The following is a 7124-nucleotide window of genomic DNA, read 5'->3' as shown; positions in this document are numbered from 1 at the left end:
GTTTTTTTATCCAATCTGCTACTCTCTTTCTCTTCAGCAGTGCATTTAAACCATTCACATTCAGTGTGACTATTGAGAGGCTAGGTTTTATTGTTATCATTGTGTTGAGTTCTTTTTGGTGTTGTTGCTAGTTACTTTAGACCATGGAGCTTTCTGTGGGCTTGGGCGCTGCTGGGGGTCACACAGGTGTGGGCTGCAGGGGTGTCACACAGTGGTGGGTAGTCTTCGCTCCTCTGGGGTCTCACGGTCTTTGCTCCTCTGGAGTTCCACGGTGGGTGGCTGACTGTTGCTCTTCCCGGGTCTCTTCCCAGCCAGTCTTGCGGCGGAGCCCTGTCTGGCGGCGGGCGGAGTTCTTCCATCTGATGTAAGTAAAATCTTACTGAAGATTATTTTAAAAAAACTGCGGGAACAGTAACATCCACAAGGAATTGCCAGAAATTCAAGCTTGACTCCAAAGAGCCCATGGCAGGGGTGTATCATAGCTGATGGCAGATATATCTTGACTGAAAACAGAGAATACCAGAAGAATGTCTATTTGTGTTTTATTGTCTATAAAAAGGGATTAGACCACATGGGTCATAATAAATTATGGCTATTAGACCACATGGATCATAATAAATTATGGCTAATACTGAGAAAAAGTGGAAATCCTAGAGCACTTAATTGTGCTCATAGGAAACTTATGCATAGAAAAATAAGCTGTTGTCTGAAAAGAACAAGAGAACATTGTATCATATGCAAAAATCACAGTTATGAACATCTTATGGCGTAGTTCTGCTCTCTTCTGTAGGGTCATTGAATCTGAAACAACTTAGTGGTGATAAGGTAGCACTGAACCACAGAAGGACTAGCAACTATCCCATCTGTCTTCCTCATCTTAGTTCCTGACTTTAAACGCAACAGTGTAAAGTTTTCTCTGCTCCAGGGTTTCATGGAACAGAATCTTGTTCCCTTTATCAAGAAAATGAGTAGGATGAGCAGTATAGTTCAAAATATGCAGCATTCCTGAAGCTTCAATAAAGTGTTATTGAGAAGGAGTTAAAGTTTGCACTCTGTTGGGGTTTTGATATAAGGAATGAGCAACAATGACAAAAAAGAAGCTTCAAAATGAGGGTTGCAGAGTGGAGTGTGCTTAGGGTGGGAGTGGGGATGGGGGGGGAATTGTGTACCAATGAAGGAGTTTTTCTTTTGCTTTTCAAGGATAAGAGTGAACTGGGGGTAGGGGTGAGTGGGTGGGGGGGAAAGTGCAACAGTGAATGAATGGAATTCCAAAATCTCTGTAGATGTTCATTAAATTAATAATAATAATTTTTTTAAAAGGGAAAAATTACTTAGAGTGATCAGGCCTGAATATGTTTGTTTCTCAAGAGGGTCTCAAGACTCAGCAGCCTGCACGTGTGAGACTAGGTAGCTGACTGCTAACAGAGTTAAAGCAGCACGATAGCCAGCTGGCATTACCCAAGGTACAAAGAATTTTTTCCATTTTTCTTTTCATGGACTTTCTTCTTCCAAGTGCTGACGTTTTGAAATGGGCGATAAGAACATCAAGTAAGTACCAATGCCAGAGATCCCTAATCCAAGTTTTGTTCCATGCAAAGATGGTTGAGGTCTCTGCTGTTGTTGTTGTTGTTGTTGTTGTGGTGGTGGTGGTGGTGGTGGTGGTGGGTCATCAAGTCACCTGCAACTAATAGCGACCCTATGTAAAACAGCCCTAAAAACTGCTCTATGCTGTGCCAATCTTATTATCTCTGACACACCTACTGCCATTACCAACGTAACTGAATCAATCCATCTCAGTGAGAGTCTTCCTCTCCTGTGCTGTACCTCCACACTCCCAAGCATTATGTCCCTCTCCAAGGACTGGTCCCTCCTTGCAACATGTCTAATGTATGCCATATGAAGCTTCAGAATCCTTGTCTTCAAGGAGCAGTCTGGTTTCATCCTCTTCAAGATGAACCTGTTCGTTTTCTTAGAAGTCCATGATATATTCAACATTCTTCTCCAACACCACAGCTCAAAGGCATTGTCCAGCTCTTTGATGCATAGCAAGTGAGTGCAAATACCACGTCCTGTATCAGGTACACCTTAGTCTTGAGATTGACATTATTGCTCTTCAGTAGCTTGGAGAAGACACTGACAACAGACTTTCCCAATGCAATACATCTTTTAATTTCATGGCTGCTGGTGCCAGGAGTGTTGATTGTAGACCCAAGCAAACTGAAGCTTTTGACAATCTCAGTGTCTTCACCATCCATCATGATGCTGTCAACTGGCCCAGAGGTGAGAATGTTGGTTTTTTTTTCTTGAAGTTGAGTTTCAATCTATATTGAAGGTTGCAGTCCTTGACCTTCTGCAGCAAGTGCTTCAAGTCCTCCTCAGTTTCAGCAAGCAGAGCTGTGTCATTTGCATAACTCAGACTGTTGATGAGTCTTCCTCAAGTCCTGATGCCGCATTTCTCCTCATAGAGCCCAGCCTCCTGGTTAATCTGTTCTGCATATAGATTGGAAAAGTATAGAGAGAAGACATTTCCCTAGTGTATACCCTTCCCAATTTTGAACCATGTAGTGTTTCCTTGCTCTGTTCTGACTACTACCTTCTGGTCCAAGTATAGGTTTTGCATAAGCACAATCAAGTGTTCTGGGATTCCCATTCTTCTCAGAGTTAACCACAGTTTGTTGCGGTCCACACAGTCAAATGACTTTGCATAATCAATGACTCATAATCAACACAGACACTCCTCTATCATGCCCTGCTTTCATCCAAGATCCATCTTACTTTAGCTACAGCATCTCTAGTACCACAGCCTCTTCTAAACCCACCCTGAACTTCTGGAAGTTCTCTGTTGATGTTCTGTTCCAGTCGTTTTTGGATAATCTTCAGCAGAATCTTGCTTGCATGTGATATTAATGATATTGTTCGATAATTTTCACACTCTATCAGATGACCTTTCTTTGGAATGGGAACAAATACAGATCTCTTCCAGTCAGTTGGCCAGGTGGCTGTCCTCTAGATTTATTGGCACAACTTGGTGAGCACATCTATGGCAGCATCTATTTGTTGAAATATATCAAATGGTATCCTGTCAATACCTGGGACCTTGTTTTTTGCTAAGAGAGACTAACATTCTCAAAATACTTCATTTTTATTCACATTCTTTTTCAAAATAAGGCAACCTCACAGTGTAACTTGGAAGAGGAGGGTAAAGCAACACAGACTTTCTGTGTGTAGCCTCATGCACAAAGAAGGAAACTCTTCCAGTCTTGCACCATCATCCCAATGCTGGCCATGTTTAAACCCATTGTTGCAGTCACTATGTCAATCCATTCAGAATCTTCCTTTCCTTTTCTGGCTCTCATTTTTCCAAGCATGAAGTTCTTTCCCAGAGACTGGTGCCTTCTGACATCAGGCCCCAAAACACAACTCTCACCATTTTTGCCTCTTAACAGCATTCAGGCTGCACTTTTCCCCAGACAGATGGGTTCATTATTTTGATGTCTGTGATATATTCATTATTCTTTGCCAATACCAATAATTCAAAGGCATCTATTCTTCAGTCTTCCTTATACATTGTCCAACCTTCACACACATATGAAGCAATTTAAAATACCACAGCCAGGTGCACTTTAGTTTTAGTATACTTATGTCCTTATTCTTTGCCACTGTTTCTGTTTAGGTGTTTTTCCAGCCTTAGAGAAATAATTTCCTTTTTTTTCTTTTCCTTTTAATTTTATTAATTTTAAGGAAAATTTACAGAGATTTTGGATTTTCATTCATTCATTGTTGCACTTTTTTCTTTACCCCTTCCCCCCAGGCATCATTTTTCTTTAGTGGAGGGACATTTACGTGAAACAATTTCTCAGTTTAAACACTGGCTCTAGTTAAACAGAAAAGAAAATACAAAGCATTTTCTTTTAACTTCATACAAGATATTAAAACTGCTACATCAAAGATGTTACCCTTTTTCAATGATGACTCTTTTTTGTCTCTAATATAATCATCACCATCACAACTACCCTTGAGTCTATTTCAACTCATGGTAACCTTTGAGGGGGTTTCTAGTGCTGTAAATCTAAACAGGAGAGAAATACCTTCTCTTTCTCTCATGAAACTGCTCACAAGGCTCAAACTCATTGCCATTGAATCTGAACTTTCATAGCTGACCCTCTTTCAGGTTTTCAGAGGCTGTAAACTGCATAGGAAAAGGCTATCTGTATTTCTCTCTCAGAGTAGTTGTTAGATTAGAATCTTTTGCCCTTGCACACCCCCTTACCCACTAGGCAATGGTGGGTTTAAACTGCCGAGCTTTGGGTTAGTGATTCACTACCTAACCCACATGTCAGCTGGGCTCCTCCTAACAAACTCTTGATGGAAACCTCACTTGATGTTGAGTCAAAACTCTCATGGGTTTTCAGAGGATACAAATCACATGAGCGGAGATTTCCTATCTTTCTTCCATGGAGCAACTGGAAGATTCCTAACTGCCTTCTTTTGGGTTGACAGCACAACTAGAGATACCTGATAACATAATAAGTACTATTAATTCAATCACTAGAAAGAAAAACATTTTGTCAAGTAATTTACTTGGAGCATAGTATTATTTGCTTGAAGAAAGTGAGATCTATAATCACATTCAGTTAGCAGCCAAGAACCATTTGTATCACTCAAGGTCTTGGTGTATTGTAGTACAATATGTTTTCTGTTGATACAGTTCAGGAAGTTTATCCTTATTGTCCAATATACAGAAAAAATCAAGAGTCAGCACTTTATAGAAAGAAAATTTTAACAAACCCCTTTAGCATGTTGAATTTGGCTAAATGAGGGTAGGCAAATTTATAAATGAAAGAGGATGCTCACTCCCCTCCCCAGAACAGACTAGCTTTTCCAGAGAGAAGATTAAGCCCTGTATCTTACACAGTCAAACATAGCATTTGCTCTAACTCAATAAACTTTTTCCTGTTGGCTGGAGACAGAAAATGAGCATAATATCTTAAGTATGTTTCAAGTAGATTAGCCACAATAGTGATGTTTAAAATGGTCTAATGCTCTTTGTCCATTAGCTGTTTTCCTCCATCACAGTTCTTATTACATGGTATGGTTCACTGAGATTGGGAGTAATAGGAATTGGTTGAAAACCCAAGCAACAAATTTGTTCTCCAAACAAGGTAGCAACATCCACATAATAAGATGGAGTAAAATGTCTCTCTTAATGAATCTTTAAAGAAACCATGGACTAACAAAGAAAATTACTATTGTTCAAATAACATTAATATAAAAATCTATCAGCCAAAGAATAACATATAGCAGTAACATCTTTTCATATTTGTTTGTCACTATAGAAGCTACACTCTCCTAATAAATGGGCAAGGAATCTCTGTACTACTTTTCCTGGAATTTCCATGAAAATAGGTAGATTTTGCAATATCAAACTTCAGAATGTAAAGCTCAAAATGAATACAGCCACGCTTTAATGAATGTCTCATTCTTCTACCAAATCATCTAGATGGTCCAACATCTTATAAATGGCAAGATAATAAATGTCTTGGGCTTCATAGGCAACTCTGCAGCACTGCTGTCACAGCATGAAAGCACTAATAGTGTATGAATAAGTGAGCAGGGCTATATTCCAGGGCGATTGTGCAGGTAAAAACTAGCAGACTGCAGGTCACCATGTGCTGGCATCTGATACAGACCATCTTGAGTGCATCTGGGGATGTGATACTTAATTGATGGTGCAAAGCAAGGTGCTGGTAGTAGAATGCTTTTCTAAAGAAGTCATTGGCAGTCACATGTTCTGGTGTCAGTGAGACAGCTACATCTGGAATTCGCCGCTGCCACGGTCTCTAGGTGCCCTGAAGAGCTACAGGAACTAACCACAAGAAGGAAGCAGTGAGTAGTTCCCAAGTGGTCTGGAATACATGCTGCTTTTCCCCCCAAGGACTGAGGACAGCCTGATGGTCGAGGTCCTACCAATGGCATTGTGCTAAGAGTGGCTCGCCAGGGGTTCTGGCCAATCATTTCACACAGACACCCTTGATGCCCAGGAGCCAGGTCCAGGTCTGAGTGGCCTGGGAGGGGAGGTCTGACCACATGTGGCAGCATTAAGGGCAGCATCTCATCACAGCAGTTGCTGACCACCTATCTGAGTGGAAGACAACATCCCAGGATTTAGGACCACTCCAGAGTGTGACTGAATTGGACAACCCCTCTGTGACTGTAGAGCGAGCAGTTGCCATAAAGCAGGGTGTCAAGGAATAGATCTGAGCTTGAGTACCTGGGAACGTGCAGAACTGAGCCTGGATGGTCACGCTGGACCCATTCGAGTTGTTATCATCAAGAGTATTGATTCCCACTTGTGCTGTGGGCCTCACGTGAGCAATCTCAGTGACCTCCAGGTGATTAAGATTCTGGACATTGAGAAAGGGGGAAAAGAAAAAAAATCAACCTGATATTTTTGTCCAGGAACCACGTGCTGTAGTGAGTGGAGAGAAGTCACAAGACTTAAAAAGCCTTGACCACTTTGCTCAAGTGTAGAGAAAAGGATCATTCAAAAGCAGTGAATAAGCTACAAAACTCAATTACACTTCTGCGGAAGACCAACCGGAATCTGCTCAGAGACTTGGCCATTCACATACTCACAGCCCCAGGAACCGTCCAGTCTGGGGAGGTGTGATTTTATTGCATCAGAAAGAGGGTGATTCTGAGTTCAATAATATCATTGTCAATGAGATTGGGTCAGAGAATACCCTTTTGTTCTTAACTTTGGGCAGTGGGAAAGGTGCTGGGCTCTTCTTGCTGGCAGGTTCAGTCGAAGTGTGGAAAACCTGGGGCCCAGGGTGGCTGAGGTCCAGGAAGGCAAAGGCGTGAGGAAGAAAGGCCATTTTCAGGGCAAAGCCACCAAAATGAGCCAGCACACAGAGGCTCAAATGCTTCTTCAGGGCTTTGTTAACACAGAGTGATCTGCACCCCGTGATGAACAATAAAAGGGTTTTGGATAAGGAGGAGGAGGAGGAAGAATATGAAGAGGAAGAGGAAGAGGAAGAAGAAGAAGAAGAAGAAGAAGAAGAAGAAGAAGAAGAAGAAGAAGAAGAAGAAGAAGAAGAAGAAGAAGAAGAAGAAGAAGAAGA

The 7124-nt window shown here is 41.4% G+C and overlaps 1 pseudogene; it reads left to right on the top strand.

Moving 5' to 3' along the window:
* Positions 1-1528: 1528 nt before the first annotated feature.
* Positions 1529-6956, top strand: LOC102860562 (annotated as a pseudogene).
* The last annotated feature ends 168 nt before the right edge of the window (positions 6957-7124 follow it).

The sequence above is a fragment of the Elephantulus edwardii genome, unplaced genomic scaffold, assembly GCF_000299155.1.
Source record: "Elephantulus edwardii isolate Elephantulus edwardi_28Jun2011 unplaced genomic scaffold, EleEdw1.0 scaffold00177, whole genome shotgun sequence".
NCBI lineage: Eukaryota > Metazoa > Chordata > Mammalia > Macroscelidea > Macroscelididae > Elephantulus > Elephantulus edwardii.
This window is presented reverse-complemented; position numbering and strand designations above follow the sequence as displayed.